Source organism: Strongylocentrotus purpuratus, unplaced genomic scaffold, assembly GCF_000002235.5.
Source record: "Strongylocentrotus purpuratus isolate Spur 01 unplaced genomic scaffold, Spur_5.0 spur5_contig_863, whole genome shotgun sequence".
In the NCBI taxonomy this organism is placed as follows: Eukaryota; Metazoa; Echinodermata; class Echinoidea; order Camarodonta; family Strongylocentrotidae; genus Strongylocentrotus; species Strongylocentrotus purpuratus.
The window spans coordinates 686,270-706,407 of record NW_022145572.1 but is presented as its reverse complement, the minus strand read 5'-3'; the positions used below and the strand labels follow the sequence as shown (position 1 = coordinate 706,407).

The window sequence follows — 20,138 nt, the reverse complement described above, 5'->3', positions numbered from 1 at the left end:
CCCCCCCCCCCACTGAGCGACTTTTCGGCCGGCGCGATTTTCAAATTTTCGGGAGCAAAATATTTTAAACCCCCCCCCCCCCTTGAAAAAATCCTGCGTACGCCCCTGATGACGATGTCAATATAACATAAATACATGACATGAATTATAAAAATACATGTTCTACACCGATATACATGTAAATTATACAAATATTTTGAAATAGTTATAAGTAATTTTAGTGTCAAGAGTAAACAATAAATTACTATTTACAATGAGTTTGTGATCGATGGTAAAATAGAGTAAAAAATAGCACACGTGCTAGTCGAGTCTGACCCGTGTATTGAAGATTGTAAGTCATGGATTAAATAACGGGAAATTAAAACACGCGCAAATTAGCGTATTATCCTAAAATATTGAGTTTTTGTCAGGATCTAATTTTTCTTTTACCAACTCTGGCACACAAATTATAGGAAGGGTGGAGTGCTAAATTTGAAAAAAAATTGATTGATGCACTATTCCCAATACAATCCCCATATAAAGTTATGAATTATTTAATATTTTGTAATAAATGTGCCTGGCCTCCGAAAGTCCCCGCAGTGGAAGCGCCGTTCGGAGCATGGAACTTCAAAGCCAAGTGGAATGTTACACATCCCATTGTTACGCTTTAGAACTCACGAATGCGTTTGAATAAATTACAAGAGTTTCCACTCCTTTCTTTCACCTCCCTGGTAAAGGTACGACAGGTGTTTGTAAATTTGTAATGTTTCACATGTTTAACTATTGGATTATGTTGTAATCTGCTGTCTGTATAACCCTAACCCTCTGACCTCGCATAGATCAGGTTGTTATAGATGCTGCTATCATGCACCTGTGAGGGATCTGCTATGACTCTATATAGGGACAATTATGAGGTAAACCTTTTTTTCAATATGATTATTATATGAAGGAGAATTTCTTGGAAAATTTGTTTATTCATCTATATAAGGTGACTCGTTGACAGGGGACAATTATGAGGTAATTTTAACCTGTTCCATACCATATGAAGTTAATTTAAAAAAATTGAAGAAAAAAATTGATATTGTATGTAAATTAATATGATTGTTTGCTTTTGGAACCCATGGAAGAACAGGACCATTTCGATATGGTTTTGAAATGGGCTATCCAACCGTTTGTCTATACACATTTACTTACTTTCTTATCATTTGAAATGTGTTCTATATGTATGTTTTTAAAACTTGTGTGTATATATGGATTTCGGAAATAAAGACAAACAAACAAGTAGAAGTTCTAGGAAAATTATTCAATTTTGGGTGATTGTCTGCATAACGATTCATTTACATATTTAAAAATAGTGCTATATTGTGTCATGCATAAACATTCCTATATGAAAACATGGCTGTTCGTTAACCTCTCATGAAAAAAAGTGATAATTGATTTATGTCGTCCTCCTTTTTCATTGACATTGTTTTTTTTCTCAATCAAAATCAACCCAACACATGCATGTATACTTGTGATGTGCTAATAAGTATTAAAAGTTCACAAAACTTTTGTTAAATCAGTCATTATGTTCTATTCAAAATATTGGCCTGATTTGGTAACACTACATACATATACATCAATACATACACCAAACGTAACTCCAATACTACATTTTACACATGCACCTCCATTTTTAATTGATAGAAGTAGCTGACTGTTTACCCGTCATACAATAGTACATTGTATAAGGCAAGAGTTTTGATTACATTACTAATATATCAAATTTAAAAGTTCACAAAGCTCTTGTTAAATCAGCCATAATTATGTTCTATACCAGCGTATCAGCCTGATTTGGTAACACTCATACCTAAACATCAATACATACATAAAACGTAACTCCAATACTACATTTTATACATGCACCTCTATTTTTAATTAATAGAAGTAGCTGACTGTTTACCCGTCATGCAACAGTACATCGCATATTAAAGGCAATATGTTTGATTACATTACTAATTATTTCACAGACATTGCTATCACCACAGAACCAAGAGGTAAATATCAACTTTTGTACCAGCATTATTCTATTTGATTATTGATATACAAAATGGGATATTTGTAAGCATTTACCCGATTGGCTGAAATGTGTCCATATGACACTCAATAATTTTGTTACAGTGTATGGGCTTGTAGTTAAAATATTAATCATTAATCATTAATCATTTGCACAACATGATAACAGTGCACATATCAGCAGCTGCACCATTTCTAGGGCAATCCAACCTTTGTTCATTTGTATGAAAGCAGAAATATAAGAGAAACAGAATGGTGGTTTAAAAAGTTAAAAATATATCAGACCAATAAAAAGGCGTCACAAATTTGTGAAATATGAGATAACTAAGTATCTGCAAATCTCAAACTGGCAACTTGGTGTATGGTGATGTATTCACAGACGATTCTCCCTTTTGTCGTAAACAACGATATCATTAATTACTGTTTTTCCATGAAGTGCCTTCTCCATCGGGGTACTCATGACGAAAACTCGTCGTTTAAAATTGAAACCCCCATTTGACTTTCACCATTTCTACTTGTACTAGAGCTGAGATTGTGATAAGCCCTAAGTAAACACTAGCGCTGTAATCCACCCCCACCGAGACCTTGATGAGGTGATAGCGAGAGAGAGATAAGCATGATACAAGGGGAAAGGAAGGGAGAAGGGAGAAAGAGACACATGCAGGGGTTCGCTGCCAGAGTTAAAATTGTTGTTATATCGCCAATTATGGGTCATTTTGCTTCGTTCGAACTTTCATTTTGGTCTTCATCTAAATTATTAGTGACTTTAGGACATGAAAATATCTTAAAACAAGTAAAATACTTATTTCCTTTCAGGCAGACCCCAGTAAGAGTTTGTTTACACTAGTATTACGTAAGATGATGTAGAGTCCAGCTGCAATCCAATATCTTAATCTCTCACTCAAAGCCTCAAGGCTCTGTCCAAGTTTTTAACGAGAGAATTGAAAGTGGATAGTGAGACCCCATCAGATTCCCATTGGTGCCTGTGTAATAGTAGTAGCTTTCTCAAAGTTTTAACGAGAGAAACGAAACTGGGGTATTGCTACCCCACCAGATTACAAAGTTTTAACGAGAGAAACGAATCTGGGGTAGTGCTACCCCACTAGATTACATTGACTGCTGTGCTATAGTGGTGGGGTATAGTTTTAACGAGAGCTTTTCGTAATGCTACTCAAAATGTCTAATGGATACCTTATTAGTATAGGTCCTTTTGAAAGGAAATACCCTCCTGAGTCGTACATTTTGTAAAGTTCACATTTTTGTCATGTTATGTGTTGAAACAGTTGTGCGGCACTTCACCACAGTGACATGATCGATTCAGCCAGTTTTAAGTGCCTATACTAAATTTTCCAAAATTCGTAATGTTTTTTTTCCCTTCTGATTCCATTCAAACTTTAAACAGTCTGCTTGTCCAATCTTCATGCTTTTTTTAATAGTTGTCTGATAAGGTTGGATTTTCCTTTAAACACTGGAGGCAAATAAGTAATATCGAGTATAGAAATTGGGAGTAATAGGAAGGCATGTGTTTCCAAAGACCCTCATATCATATCAGAAATATTGCACAATCTTATATTCAACTCCAAATTTAGAATATTGTTTCCATACCGTTTGCTGACAATGGCCTCTTTTTGTAATGTTCAATATTATTGGAGAATTCAATTTTATTATTGTAATGATGCCCCCATGACATTGGCCTGGCTTTTCTATTTTCCAGTAAATGGAATTAATTACTTATTACTAACTTTCGGGTGAACATTTTTGCACTTTTAACACGAAACTTTGCTCTTCCTCCTTTTCTGTAATTTTTTTTTGTTTGGTTTTCTTTACATGACAAAGGTATAGAGGAACAATGACAAGAACGGTCACCAGAAGTAGGATGGCAATCCCACTGACCCATATAAATGGGCTCGATTTTACATTATTTGTATTTGGTATTGAGGTTGACGGATTGACAGTGTCATTCATAAGAAGATATTGACTTCTTTCTGCTGGGTCTTTGGTAATTGCATCTTCTCCAGTTGTGGTCACAGGACAAGGGTTCAATATGTTCTTTGTGTAAAATGGATCCCATACAAAATCATTACATTCACACATATCTTTAGGTTGATCAAGGCTAGATGAACAACAAAATATAGGATGTTCTTTTCTAGCCCAGATTGCTTGTTTCAGAATTTCACCAATTTGAACAAGTTTACTCTGCGGAGGCAATTGTTCAGAATCTTGGTAGCAGTAAATTCCCCCGGTCAAGCTGCCAACAAGAGCCGTACATTGCAGTGGCACCCAATCACCAACTGCATCATCGGTGCTATACTGAAGGTACATGATACATCACCAGGAGGATAATTGACATTTAACCTTATCCTTGTTAACTCGCTCTGAATGGCACCATCCCTGTATGCTTGGGATATGTATGTTGCTTCGTCATTTCTGTTTACAGGATTTATTTCCACCTGAACCGAACAATTCGGCTTGCAACGAACACTCACGTTCACGTATCACGTGATCACGTATCACGTTTGCGCTGTTTCGTAAAATAGGTGACTCTAATTTACGAAGTGTAGGGTCTACCATTCGTTGTTTTCCACGCCGGTAAAACACGAATGATCACGTCTTCCAAAACGTGACGTGAGTGTTTAATCAATATTTTTACAATTGCAAGCGCTTGTTACTAAGACTAGTCATGACGTCACCGTAATATGTATGATTTGTGTGTACGATATATACGTATCGCCTGCGCCTAGCTAGCTAGCTGACAACAACGCGTCGCGACGATATCGACAAAGTCGGAGAATGGGTGAGTAATTGATTGCAATATGAGTAGATTAAGTGAATTTAGTGATTAATTTTGAAAAATTTGTAATAGTTTTCGTGATCTTCGGTAATTTCTTTTCATTTTGAGACTGTTCTCAACAGATATTTGGGGAAAAGGCTAGGGAAATATTTCTCTTCAAATTGCACTTTGATTTTCATCGTCGTGAAGCAGTTTGACTGCGGTTTGCCGTCATGTCACCCAGTTAGGGCCCGGGGTTCCGGCAGGCCCACCCCGTGGAATTGCGGTGCTCATCTGCAACTTTGATCGTCATCATGAATCTAATTCATCAATCATTGATTGAATTTAAATCTAGATTTAACGTACACCTTGAAATAATCTATGAAGTATGATTTCTTTAATAATCCAAATGGGTTAATTCTTGTTAAAATCTTTAGGAGACCCTTCTTCTAGACGTGGACTCTGTCGAGGTACTCACTACCCCCCCCCCCCCAGAAGCGGATCTAGAGGGGGGGTTGGGGGGTTGCAACCCCCCCCCCCCCCCCCAAAAAAAAAAAAAAAAAAAAAAAAAAAATCCGGGGACCATTTTTTTAAATCTTATCTTTTTTTTTAAACTTGTAATTTTATTTTATTCTATTTCTATGTATTTATTTCATTTATTATTATTATTATTATTATTATTATTATTATTATTATTATTATTATTATTTCTTTTTGGGGGGAGGGGGGGGGTTGGGCGAACAAATGTCACAGAGTCCCTTGCCCCCCCCCCCCATCAGCTTTTTTGAGGACACGGGCCACCGCCGAAGTGACAAGCTAGGCCAGCGTTGCCGATTCTCATCCCCCAAATCCCCACATTAAAAAAAAAAAAAATTGGGGGATTGTTGAAGTCTTTGGGGATGAAAAATAAATATTTGGGAATGAAAATAATATTGAGTTTTATGAAAAACGAATTTGGGGATTTTCTGTCAAAATTTGGCAACTTTGGGGATATTTTAAGTGTCGTTTGGGTGGGGATTTTGTGAAGATTTAACCTGGCAACGCACGCTGAGCTGGGCTGCTCATTTCCTGGATTACTTGTTCAAGTTGCTCACTTTTTTATCAGTCTGGTCTGAGTGTAGTGACAAGCAATATGGAAGCAAACAGTGCAAAGAAGTTGCGGCAATCCAGTTTCGCATCTTTTTTTACTGGAAGGTATGTTTGAATCATGCAAAAAAGTTGGCATACAGGGTAAATTACCATACATGGGGGTGTAATACGGACGTGTTGTAATACTACAATTTGAGTAAATAAAACACATCCAGCGCCCACGCTTCGCGGGAAACAGGCGCGGATCTACGGGGGGGGGGGTTTAGGGGGTTTAAACCCCTCCCTTGGGCGGCCCAAAAAACAAACCAAAAAAAAAAGGGGGGAAGGAAAAAAAGAAAAAAAGAAAAAAAAAAAACGCACGCTGGAGAGAAACCCTTTCAAGTGCAAATATTGTGAGAAGATATTCAACTCATCTGGTAACTTAACCAAACACATGATAACTCTGGATATAACTGTGTATTTAACTGTTACTTGATTTAAAAAGACGTTATCATGCACTGCTTTTTATGGTCTCCATTGTGTTAATAGATGCCAGGAAAACATCACTTACGGGTTCAAATAAACACCCAAAAAAAAAATCGGTTCGCCGCTTCGCGGCTCGTGGACGATGCTCCGCATCGTCATTATTGGTCAACCCCCCCTTAGCAAAAAGCTAGATCCGCCCCTGCAACCCCCCCCCCCCCCCCCCCCCCCACTGAGCAAAATATTGGCCGGCACGATTTTCAAATTTCAGCACACTAAATTTCAAATTTGCAATTATACACGCAATGGCCCAACGTACAAATTTACTCTTACTCATGTATTATACATTTGTTTCTATATTTTGTATATTGTTTGCATACCTTATGTTTTATATAATTATCCATATTTGTTGTAGACTAGATCTAGACCTATAACTGATTTGTTTGATTGCAGAAAATAAAGTCTTTGAAATGAAATGAAATGAAAAATTGGTGGTGTCAACTTCAGACCAAAATTATCTGTGACCATGGATAATCAAACAACTCCAAACCCTATTTTATTTAGGCCTAGATCTAGATGTAAACCTGGAACTTATTAATAAAAATATTCAAAAAACAACAACTAGGATTTGTTTATTTAATGTTTAGATTTTGTGTGGGTCCAGCATGCTTGTCTAGTTGTCATAACTCATATTCATAAGGAGTTTACATTAAAGATTTGTTTCCAAATTGTGCAGTTCATGTTGATAAATATATTTTTGTTGGACGTTGTATAAGAAATGACCCCTACACAGTTAAAATTTTTGTGAACAAGTTGTTTAAAAGTTTAAACAACTCTTGATTAACGGGTGACCTGATCTAAGAGTTGTTTAAAGTGTTAAGCAACTCGAGTTGTTTAAAGTTTAAACACTTAGTTGATCAACATTTTGAACAACTTGTTTAAAATCACAATTTAAACAACCGGTGTTGTTTAAAGACGGTTGTTTAAAACGGAGCTGTTGTTCAGTGGAGGTTGTTTACACCAACTGGGTTGTTTAAAGAAAGTTGTTTAAAAAGGAGCTGTTGTTCAGTGGGGGTTGTTTACACCAACTGGGTTGTTTAAAGAAAGTTGGTTAAAAAGGAGCTGTTGTTCAGTGGGGGTTGTTTACACCAACTGGGTTGCTTAAAGAAAGTTGTTTAAAATGGAGCTGTTGTTCAGTTGGGGTTGTTTAAACCAACTGGGTTGTTTAAAGAAAGTTGTTTAAAAGGGAGCTGTTGTTCAGTGGGGGTTGTTTACAACAAAAGGGTTGTATAATGGGGTATAATTTGGGTTTGATACTCTGAATAAGTGCACCACTACTTTTGGGTCTCTATATAGGTATATGAAGACTAGGGTAATTCTGCAATTCATGAATTAGCGCCAAAACAGTGCCCATTTTGCATGAGCGCGCATGCACGCACGTATAAACTGCATATATAGGAATGCATGCAATCTCTATGGCAAGGAATTTAGCACACGTTATAACCGAGTGCGCGATCAGTGCCGCACTGCATGACGCGACGATTTTAAGTCTACCTATATTCTGACATTTGCGTACAGATACCGAAAATTTTAACTGTGAACTTACGCTATAAGTTAAAAACTTCAAAGTGGTTAATAGAAAAGTGATTTCAATTAAGCCATTGAATCCCCAGTCACTTAGAAGCGCGTCGGTAGCTTGGTCGGCCATGATGTTGTGTTGTGGGTTGGAAAGTAATAACTATTAAGCTAAATAAATGTAAGTATAGAGACAAACAAGATGGAGCCTGCAGAAACACGTGTGGTTGCTTTGGTAGTTTGATCCAGACTCAATGTCCATGTGCTTTTACATATGTATCAATCTGTGTAGTCAACAATTAAAGACCCTTGCATACACTTGCATTGTGTGTATGCATCTAATATGAATAACAATGAGCTGTGCCTTAACAGCTGCACTGCATTTCTAAGTGGCATGTCAATTTCAATTGCATTTTAGTTTCAAGGAACCTGTTTCTAAACATAACAATGTGAAATAAAGCCTTTAGCAACACGCACTTAACTGGCACGAGGCACATGACGTCATATGTAAACAACACTGTCTAAAAGCTCTCGTATAGTAAGTATAGCAGTCATTAAATTTTAAACAACGAATGTTTAACAAAATTACTTCTGTTTCGAGCAACATTGTTTACAATTTGATCAACTGTTGTTTAAGATAGTGTACAACTGTAAGTGAACATCACTTTTTTAAACAGCGTTTTTACTGTGTAGTCCACAATTATGTTTACTTATCTGTAGTCCACCTCTTCTTGTTATAATAAACTAATTCTACTTAGTACTTCTTCGTGCTCATAGGCCATAGAAAGCACTGTGTGAGGTACAAGTTAAATATTCCATTAGTTTTACTTTGTACTGTGGTTCATTAAATAGGAATGTTGATTTCTACACCATGTTAAATATAAGGCCAACCATGACATAAAAATAGCTATTATGCTTGATCTATTTTATTGTTAAGGAGAAAGGGATGCCTTGATTATTGTATTGGTTTTTTCCTTCTTTTTGTTCCAACAGATTGAAACTAAAGAGCTGAAAGAAGTTAACAACATGAAGCAGAAAGTCCCATGCAGGTAAAATTACCAGGTTATTTAGCACACAAATATTAAATGATCACCTACATGTATTAATTCACTAACAAAATAAATGGAACTAAGTTGACGTTGCAATTATAGCGCTTAGAGACTTCGGTGGTGAGCGCTTTATAAGTAACATTTTTATTATTATTATTATTATTATTAGCGTAAATAGTGGAGGGTATATTTTATTCTAGTTCTGCACCTAGCATACAATTTCAATTTCAATTTCAAATTTATTCACATTTTCAACAAAACATTACAAATAATTATAAGCATTTAAAACAAATTTAAGAAATACATGTTGGAAACAGAGGGGTCCACTAAAAAGCAATGCTTGTACAAGTGTGAACACCTCAAATGAAACTTAGGAATAATGAGTAATTAAATTTACTAATCTGTAATGACAAAAGGAACTACAAAATAGGGGAAAGAAAAATGGGGATGCCAACAGAGACGAGAAAGGGACAAGACAATACTTTACACGACAAAGATAGAGGAACATGGTCATAATTATACAAAGAGTAGACAATGACAAAAAGAAGTGAGAGATCGAGGGTACAGAAAAAATACTAAATGATGAGCTGCATGTGGGATGAGAAGAAGATAAGGAAAGAGAAATATTGATGTCTTTAATTTTTTTGGTTTACAAAGGAAAATGTGTCCTTATTTAAAGGAGGTCCTGTGTGCCCGCCTCCCCCCCCCCCCCACTCAGTGTTATTTATTTGGGGTATGCGTATGCGTGTTCCCTCCTTTTGAAAACACCCCCCTAAGTCTGGTGTGTAAAGTCAACTCAATACGGGCCGGATTTTTGTGTACTATGAGCCAGACTTCGTGAAAACTACCCCTTTACTGGACATTTTGGGAATACGCATGCGGTCCTGCCGACCCCTGAGTGGGGGGGGGGGGCGGGCCTGTGTGTAGAAGAGCCATATCTAATCCACATCCAAAGCACTACATGTAGGGTAAACACAGGACCCCTCATTACTTTTTTGTAAGGGCTCCTTTCACTTCTTGAGCAATGAAGATGAAGAAGAACACAAAATAAGATGAAAGTCTGTTTATAGGATGTATTATGGTTGATATATGTATCCATTAGTATCAGTTTAAATTGAAGTATCTACTTTGTTCTCTGTCATGTAGGATGATGCTTCTCTACAGTGGGTGATGAAGGCATGCTGGTTTACAAACTCAGGAGAGGAACAAAGAAGAGATATTGACGGGATCATATCTAGAGATGCGGGCCTACTACACTTCATACGAGCAAGTGTGCTAATATACATGTAGGTACCCCAATAAACTTTTGTGGAACACATGTCATGCAGAAAATTATAGATCTGACGAAGATATTTTTCATTGTCAGTTGACTTGTAAAAGAATAATTGACTGAATATCACAATTGTGATTTAGATTAAAAATTAAATGTCAATATAGATGAAATATAAGTCTACGTTACGTGTGTTTCAGTAGCATTATTTCCAGTATATTCTCTGGTCCAAGTTGTTTGGTCATTTTATGTCCCATACTTAAAGGTAATACACAGTTTTAGTATGGGGTCATAAATTTGGTTCAAATGAACATATTGGACGCATATGAGATCCTACAATATTCAGTGATCGTTGTCGCGGTTGTAATCGAGTCTAAAATTATGAAATTGTAAATAATAAACTCTTTATGTTGTATAGCTTCCTCTCAAGGTCAAGATATAAATTTTTCTTGACTAAAATCGACCAATTTGCTATTCTCGTTTGGAAGATATATATCACATCTACATATTCTGAGATTTTCATGGTCGCAGCTACCATTTGAAATTTATCAAAATTTACCGGGAGCACCAGTAAATATTTATATTCAATTTTTCTCGAAAGCAGAAGTGTTTTAGAGGCTAAGTTTTCTAGTGCTTATAATACATCCACAGGGGCATTCAAATATATCAAAATTGTAAAGAATCACTATCCACCCAATTTTCAAAATTTCGTAAAACTTTGTATTACCTTTAACCGAATATTATTCAATAATGAGCACGAGTTTACATCACAAGTACATTGTATTACTTATTTCATACCTTGTCTGAACCAAACTCCAGCAGTCCTATCGTCTCAATGGGATCATCAGAAATAATCTAAAATGTGGTCAGAAACTAGTCTTGTACGAAAAATAGTTTCGGTTTGCCCAATAGAACCCCAAGTGAATTTCAATCCTTCCTTTTTCTGAGCAGGTAACAGGGTGTGTGTTATTAGTCGTCATTGATTTTCTTATATCTTATTTCATTTTTCCATTCAACAGACTTGGGTTATCACTACAGCCCTTTCTTCTGAAAACTAGGCTACAACTTTAGTGATGAATGCAGAAGACATCTACACGGGACTACGTCTTAAAGATGACACCCTCATATTATGATAGAGTACAATAGAGATGGGTTTAAACTGGAATATTTACATGATATTTATTTATTATTTGTATTATATGTTTGTAGAATACCACATTCAATAAAGCCAATGAAGTTTATTATCTTGTCAACGTAGAAATAATTAAAGATAACTAATCCTCAATGAATAAACATTAAAATTCTAACAATGTAAACTACCATCTTATAAGATGAAACTGAGGACTGGGCAGAAAGATTCTCCTTGAAATTTGAGTGATAAAGATCTATCAGTCCATATCAAAGATTGAATTAATTAATGATATTTTAATTATAATTATACTTGTTGAAATTCATTTACCTCTATGGACGGGGGGGGGCTTGCTATCCTCTTCCTGGTACTGTTATTACATGGCCCATGTAACGGGTTGCAATAGTGTACACATATGATTATATGTTTATATTAGAAGGACTTAGAAAGTGAAAAGTTTTGAATTATAGCATTAGTGTTGGTAGAAGTAACGGCAGTGTTGATTGTTAATGGGAGGGGGGGGTTGTTTCCCCAGTGAAATTAACGGTATACCAATGTAAAGTTAATTAAAAAAAGAGAAAACTATTCTTAAAAATAAAAATTATACAGGACATGGCCTCCTAACAAAAACCCTGGTACCACTTCGGTGGTGGTGTTGTGTTTTTTTTTAGGGGGGGGGCAAACCAATTAAAAATTTCTAGTGTTAAATTCAATTGTCTTTTTAAAAAAAATTATGTCAAGATATTGAAATTAAACAATGGTTCACTTTCCTTTTTTCAAGTTAGAAAACTTGAATAAAATGCTAACCCTAAATTAAAAATGTTCTACTTCTAGCAAAGCTTCTGCAAAGGCTGCAAAAGGTAGAGTGAAGAGAATCCAATTGAAATGTGGACAGTAATGGAGTGAATATGGAATGGTTGATCGGAGTTGATAACGAGGGAATGCAAATGAGTGGTAACAAGTACGACTGAAAGTGAGACAGAAAGGAATTGCAAGAGGTTGTTCAGTCAATGGAACAAACCTTGCAGAAGATAATTTTCGGAGAGAAAGAGAGAAAAGGGAATCATTAAAAAATGAAAAGGGGCACCTATCAATAGGAAAAGGGTACTTACAAGAAAGGAAAGGAGGCATGTGTCATAAGGACATTGATGAGAAAGTGTGCATATAACCCATGGACATTTTTGTAAACCTTCAAATGATGAATTATCATCGAGTTCCCCCCTCATTTTTTTTTGTCAGCTCGTGACAAACATATAATCCAGATGAAACAATTTCTTCACAGCATATCAGTGGCGGATCCAGGGGGCGAAACGGCCGCGGCCCCCCCCCCTATTGGCGGCGCAAAAAAAAGGAAGACAAAAAAAAGAGGAAGAAAAGAAGAGAAAAAAAGAAAAGAGAAGAGGAGAAAAAAAAGGAGAAGAGAAAAGAAAGGAGGAGAGAAAGGAAAAAAGAAGAGAAAAGAAAAGAGAAGAGAAAAGAAAAGAGAAGAGAAAAGATAACGAAATTATTGAATAGAGGGGGGGGGGCCGGGCCGGCCGCATAAAATCTCGAGCCGCGGATTCAAAGTTAAACGTTAAGAACAGCCCCTGCGCTACGAAGGTCATCACTCTGAAGTGAGAAATTTGAAAGGGCACAATATTTTGGGTGTCTTTTAAATAGAAGTTATATACTCAACAGTCAAATTCTAAATTAACGGTAGGGCCGCTTCACAACTCTTATTTTGCCCGTCATTTGGATTCAGCTCATACCAGCTCGCTTGTGCTTGTATTTGAACTCATGTTGGTAGTAATCATGGACAGGGGCGGCAATCCTGAGTCCGATAGGGGGACACGTCCCCCAGGAAATTTAAAAATATAGCTAGAAAGAAATATAGCGAAAATAACGTACATATTGGGCTCAGGGATTTTCTAGAATGCATAATTTCAGCATTCAACATTGAAAAAATCTCGCTTGGTCGCTACGCCCCGGCCGGCCGCGGCCCTCGCCCGATAACACAAAACTATGACGCTCCCGGCCGTGATTTATCCATGGTTGGTGTAATAGATCTTTTTTCCATTTCATTTCTACTAACCTAATTGTGTGCCATCACAATCATGATTGTTTCATTTTCCCTTTAAAGCAGGCGCGTAGCCAGAGGCGGTAGGGGCAGTAAGATGACATAGGACGAAAAAGGAGCAGACAAAGAAACATTTTGGAAAATTCTGACAAGTCGAGAACGGTACAACGAATCGTCTTCTTTCTCTAATAATTTAATGAACCGTCAAAGCTTCGGCGCTTTGCGCGTGAGGGGGGGGACTCAATTCAGACAAGGGTTAAGAGTCGAGAACGGTACAACGAATCGTCTTCTTTCTCTAATAATTTATTGAAATGTCAAAGCTTCCGCGCTTTGCGCAGAAGAGGGGGGGGGGACTCAATTCAGACAAGGGTTAAGAGTCGAGAACGGTACAACGAATCGTCTTCTTTCTCTAATAATTTATTGAAATGTCAAAGCTTCCGCGCTTTGCGCAGGAGAGGGGGAGAGGGGGGAGGGGAGCTCATTTCAGACAAGGATAAAGAGTCGATGACGGTACAACGAATCGTATTCTTTCTCTAATAATTTAATGAAATGTAAAAGCTTCCGCGCATCGCTCGGGAGGGGGGCAACTGAATTCAGAAAAGGATTGGGAGTCGAGAATGGTAAAACGAATCGTCTTCTTTGTCTGATAGTTTAATCAGGGACTTGTATCCCAAGTCCCTGGTTTAATGAAACGTCAAAGTTTCCGCGCGCGGGAGGGGGAAAACTGAATTTAGACAAGGAGTCGAGAATGGTACAAAGAATCGTCTCCTTTGCCTTATAATTTAATGAACGTCAAAGCTTCCGCGCTTTGCGCGTGAGGGGGGGAACTCAATTCAGTCAAGGGTTAAGAGTCGAGAACGGTACAACGAATCGTCTTCTTTCTCTAATAATTTATTGAAATGTCAAAGCTTCCGCGCTTTGCGCGGGAGAGGGGGGGGGGAGGGGGGGGGGAAAGCTCATTTCAGACAAGGATAAAGAGTCGATGACGGTACAACGAATCGTATTCTTTCTCTAATAATTTAATGAAATTTTAAGCTTCCGCGCAAAGCGCAGAAGGGGAAATTGAATTTAGACAAGGATTAAGAGTCTAGAACGGTACAACGAATAGTCTTTTTTCTCTAATAATTTAATGAAACGTCAAAGCTTCCGCGCTTTGCGCGTGAGGGGGGGGGGAACTCAATTCAGTCAAGGGTTAAGAGTCGAGAACGGTACAACGAATCGTCTTCTTTCTCTAATAATTTATTGAAATGTCAAAGCTTCCGCGCTTTGCGCGGGAGAGGGGGGAGGGGGGGAAAAGCTCATTTCAGACAAGGATAAAGAGTCGATGACGGTACAACGAATCGTATTCTTTCTCTAATAATTTAATGAAATGTAAAAGCTTCCGCGCATCGCTCGGGAGGGGGGCAACTGAATTCAGAAAAGGATTGGGAGTCGAGAATGGTAAAACGAATCGTCTTCTTTGTCTGATAGTTTAATGAAACGTCAAAGTTTCCGCGCGCGGGAGGGGGAAAACTGAATTTAGACAAGGAGTCGAGAATGGTACAAAGAATCGTCTCCTTTGCCTTATAATTTAATGAAACGTCAAAGCTTCCGCGCTTTGCGCGTGAGGGGGGGGAACTCGATTCAGTCAAGGGTTAAGAGTCGAGAACGGTACAACGAATCGTCTTCTTTCTCTAATAATTTATTGAAATGTCAAAGCTTCCGCGCTTTGCGCGGGAGAGGGGGGGGAGGGGGGGGAAAGCTCATTTCAGACAAGGATAAAGAGTCGATGACGGTACAACGAATCGTATTCTTTCTCTAATAATTTAATGAAATTTTAAGCTTCCGCGCAAAGCGCAGAAGGGGGAAATTGAATTTAGACAAGGATTAAGAGTCTAGAACGGTACAACGAATAGTCTTTTTTCTCTAATAATTTAATGAAACGTCAAAACCTCCGCGCTTCGCGCGGGAGGGGAAAACTGAATTCAGACAAGGAATACGAGTCGAGAATGGTACAACAAATCGTCTTCCTTCTCTAATAATTTAATGAAACGTCAAAGCTTCCGCGCTTCGCGCGGGAGGGATAAACTGAATTCAGACAAGGATTAAGACTCTAGAACGGTACAACGAATCATCTTTTTCTAATAATTTCAATTTAAACTATAAAAGGTCAAAGCTTCCGCGCTTTGCGCGGGAGGGGGAAAACTGAATTCAGACAAGGATTAAGAGTCTAGAACGGTACAACGAATAGTCTTCTTTCTCTAATAATTTAATGAAACGTCAAAGCTTTCTTCGCGCGGGAGGGGGAAAACTGAATTTAGACAAGGAATAGGAATCGAGAACGGTAAAACAAATCGTCTTCTTTCTCTAATAATGAATAAAAGGTCAAAGCTTCCGCGCTTCGCGCGTAATTGGGAGGGGGGTGGCAGCGAGCTGCCCGAATATGAGTTTTTTTGATATCTTTTCTCGTTTATTTTGGTGATAAATAACACTTTCACAATATTATGGTCAAATTGTTGCTCGCTCACTAGCCGAATTGTGAAACCAGAAAATAACTTTTTCGGGCAAGAGGCTATAGCCCCCCCCCCCCCCCCCCCCGATGAAAATGTCCAAAATTGTACCGGTATGGTGCTTCTAATATGACCTTGAAAAAACGGTCTGCGCAATTTTGGACTTTCCGGCCCCCCCCCCCCCCCCCCCCCCCCCCCCCCCCCCCCCCCCCCCATTGGAAAATCCTGGATCCGCGCCTGGCATATGAGTAGGGAAACAAAAATGTGAAAAAGAAACCAAAGATAAACTTTAAGAAAAAAAATAGAGAGAAAGGAAAGAAATAGGCCTATTATCTTGCTCCTTTTCATTTCAATTTTCTTGCAATTTATTTATTTCTATAATCTTCAGCCTTCTCCACTTGCATCTCTCTCTTTCTCTCTCTCTCTCTCATTATGGGATAAAAAAATAGCATATGAACCTACTCATGTAAGGCATAATTTTTCCTATCGGTCTGTATTAATTTGAAATTATGCGAGCCAAATATTGGTAGGTAATGGTGACCAGCAGTGACGTAATAGGGGGTATGCAGGGAGGGGCGAGTTTCCCCCTCCATCCTCCGCGAAGCTTATGACGTTGCATTAAATTATTAGAGAAAGAAGACGATTTGTTGTACCGTTCTCGACTCTTAATCCTTGTCTAAATTTAGTTCCCCCACCCCCCTTCTGCGCAAAGCGCGAAAGCTTTGACGTTTCATTAAATTATTAGAGAAAGAAGACGAATCGTTGTACCGTTCTCGAAAATATCTTCGTCTGAATTCAGCTCCCCCTTGATATCCCTCCTGCGCGAAGATCGAAAGCTTTTACGTTTCAGAAGACGATTCGCTTTACCGTTCTCGACTCTGAATCCTTGGATCAATTCAGTTCCCCCCCCCCCCCCCCCCTCCTCTCCTGCGTGAAGCGCGGAAGCTTTGACGTTTCATTTAATTATTAGAGAACGAAGACGATTCGTTGAATACGAGTCGAGAATGGTACAACAAATCGTCTTCCTTCTCTAATAATTTAATGAAACGTCAAAGCTTCCGCGCTTCGCGCGGGAGGGATAACTGAATTCAGACAAGGATTAAGACTCTAGAACGGTACAACGAATCATCTTTCTCTAATAATTTCAATTTAAACTATAAAAGGTCAAAGCTTCCGCGCTTTGCGCGGGAGGGGGAAAACTGAATTCAGACAAGGATTAAGAGTCTAGAACGGTACAACGAATAGTCTTCTTTCTCTAATAATTTAATGAAACGTCAAAGCTTTCTTCGCGCGGGAGGGGAAAACTGAATTCAGACAAGGAATAGGAATCGAGAACGGTAAAACAAATCGTCTTCTTTCTCTAATAATGAATAAAAGGTCAAAGCTTCCGCGCTTCGCGCGTAATTGGGAGGGGGGTGGCAGCGAGCTGCCCGAATATGAGTTTTTTTGATATCTTTTCTCGTTTATTTTGGTGATAAATAACACTTTCACAATATTATGGTCAAATTGTTGCTCGCTCACTAGCCGAATTGTGAAACCAGAAAATTACTTTTTCGGGCAAGAGGCTATAGCCCCCCCCCCCCCCCGATGAAAATGTCCAAAATTGTACCGGTATGGTGCTTCTAATATGACCTTGAAAAAACGGTCTGCGCAATTTTGGACTTTCCCCCCCCCCCCCCCCCCCCCCCCCCCCCCCCCCCCCCCCCATTGGAAAATCCTGGATCCGCGCCTGGCATATGAGTAGGGAAACAAAAATGTGAAAAAGAAACCAAAGATAAACTTTAAGAAAAAAAATAGAGAGAAAGGAAAGAAATAGGCCTATTATCTTGCTCCTTTTCATTTCAATTTTCTTGCAATTTATTTATTTCTATAATCTTCAGCCTTCTCCACTTGCATCTCTCTCTTTCTCTCTCTCTCTCATTATGGGATAACAAAATAGCATATGAACCTACTCATGTAAGGCATAATTTTTCCTATCGGTCTGTATTAATTTGAAATTATGCGAGCCAAATATTGGTAGGTAATGGTGACCAGCAGTGACGTAATAGGGGGTAGTGCAGGGAGGGGCGAGTTTCCCCCTCCATCCTCCGCGAAGCTTATGACGTTGCATTAAATTATTAGAGAAAGAAGACGATTTGTTGTACCGTTCTCGACTCTTAATCCTTGTCTAAATTTAGTTCCCCCACCCCCCTTCTGCGCAAAGCGCGAAAGCTTTGACGTTTCATTAAATTATTAGAGAAAGAAGACGAATCGTTGTACCGTTCTCGAAAATAATCTTCGTCTGAATTCAGCTCCCCCTTGATATCCCTCCTGCGCGAAGATCGAAAGCTTTTACGTTTCAGAAGACGATTCGCTTTACCGTTCTCGACTCTGAATCCTTGGATCAATTCAGTTCCCCCCTCCCCCCCCCCCCCCTCTCCTGCGTGAAGCGCGGAAGCTTTGACGTTTCATTTAATTATTAGAGAACGAAGACGATTCGTTGTACCGTTCTCGACTCTTAAAGTCTTAATCCTTGTCTAAATTCAGTCCATCCCCTCCTGCGCGAAGATCGAAATAGCTTTGACGTTTCATTAAATTATTAGAGAAGAAGACGATTCGTTGTACCGTTCTCGACTCTAATCCTTGTCTGAATTCAGTCCCCCCCCCCCCTCCCGCGTTTTACGTTCCATTAAATCATTAGAGAAAGAAGACGATTCGTATTACCATTCTCGACTCTTATCCCTTGTCTCAATTCAGTCCCCCCCCCCTCCCGCGCGAAGCGCAAAAGCTTTGACATTTCATTAAAATTATTTAAGAAAGAAGACGGTTCGCTGTAACGTTCTCGTCTTGTATTCCTTGTCTCAGTTCAGTCCCCCCTCCTGCGCGAAGGCTTTGATATTTCATTAAATTATTAGAGAAAGAAGACAATCGTTGTTCCGTTTTCGACTCTTAATCTTTGTCTGAATTTCAAAAGTGTTTTTTGTCTGCTCCCTTTTCTTCCTACGTCCTCTTCCTTTACTATCCTCTCTTTTTTTTGGGCGGCTTTTTTTTTGGGGGGGGGTGGCGCCCCCACCGCCCCCTAGCCACGCGCCTGCTGTCAGATGAACATATTTTGATACCTTGTAAGGCAATAAATTACGGTCAGATAAGCATTCAGGGTCCCGCCTTAGGGCCCCTGGCGGGGTCGAGGGTGTGGAAACCCCGGAAACTCTGAGGTTTTAGGCATTTGATTACGGTCAGATGAACATATTTGTATACCTTATTTGTGACACTGGCAAGACACTGATTTGCGTGAGGTCCAGCGGGCGGAGCCCCCACAAGCTCAAGGATTTAAGGCACTAAATTACGGTCGGATGAGTATCAAGGGGCCCACCTTAGGGCCCTTAGTTGGGTCCCGGGGGCAAAGCCCCCGTTTTAGGCGTTTAATTACTTTAACTACTCTGTCTTTCTTGCTCTCTTTCTTTCTATTTCTCTTTAATATGCTTTTTCAAAAAATTCGGGGGTGGGGGGAAGGAGCTGGAAGCTCCCGATCCCCGCCGTTCCGCGGGCCCTGACATGTAGGCATCTCAAGAGGCTTATTTCTTGCCTGGCTGTAAATTTAGGAATTTGTCATTTTACAACAAACGCATAAAAAATATAATTTACTAAAGAATGAGAAAAAATCTCGGAAAATTATGACATTTCAGCATTATGTGTAAACCACCGTTATGGAATTAGAAATAAACCACGATTAAATGTTATTTCCCCCGAGCCCCCCCCCCCCCCTCTTGTTGGCGGAAAAATCGCAACTGATCTCCCCTACCTTTCTTCTTTCTCTTTTTTTCTTTTAAGTTTGCTGGGGAGGGGGAGGGGGGGCAAGGTCCTTTCGGCCCCCAACCTTTTACACACATTGTTGGCGGGATTAACCGCAAATGATCTATTTCCCCTTCTTTTCTTTTCTTCTTCTCCAATTTCCTTCCCTTTATCTCCTCTTTTCCTTTTTTCTTTCCTTCTCTCTTATTTTTTTCCTTCTCTTTCTTTTAAGTTTAGTGGGGAGGGCGGAGGGGGAGGAGGCAAGGTCCTTTTGCCCCACCCCACCCCGATCCACAACTTGTTGGCGGGAAAATTGCAACTAATACCCCCTTCTTTTCTTTTCCTCTTCTCCAATTTCCTTCCCTTTATCTCCTCTTTTCCTTTTTCTTTCCATTTCCTTCCTTCTCTCTCATTTTATTTATTTGGTGGGGGGGGGAGGGGGGA

The 20,138-nt window shown here is 39.0% G+C and overlaps 1 long non-coding RNA gene across 1 annotated transcript; it reads left to right on the top strand.

Moving 5' to 3' along the window:
• Positions 1–4,740: 4,740 nt before the first annotated feature.
• On the top strand, positions 4,741–11,285 carry LOC115919268. Its single transcript, XR_004061774.1, has 4 exons — positions 4,741–4,828; positions 8,924–8,979; positions 10,126–10,265; positions 11,269–11,285. It is a non-coding gene; the product is annotated as an uncharacterized LOC115919268 (long non-coding RNA).
• Positions 11,286–20,138: the final 8,853 nt, after the last annotated feature.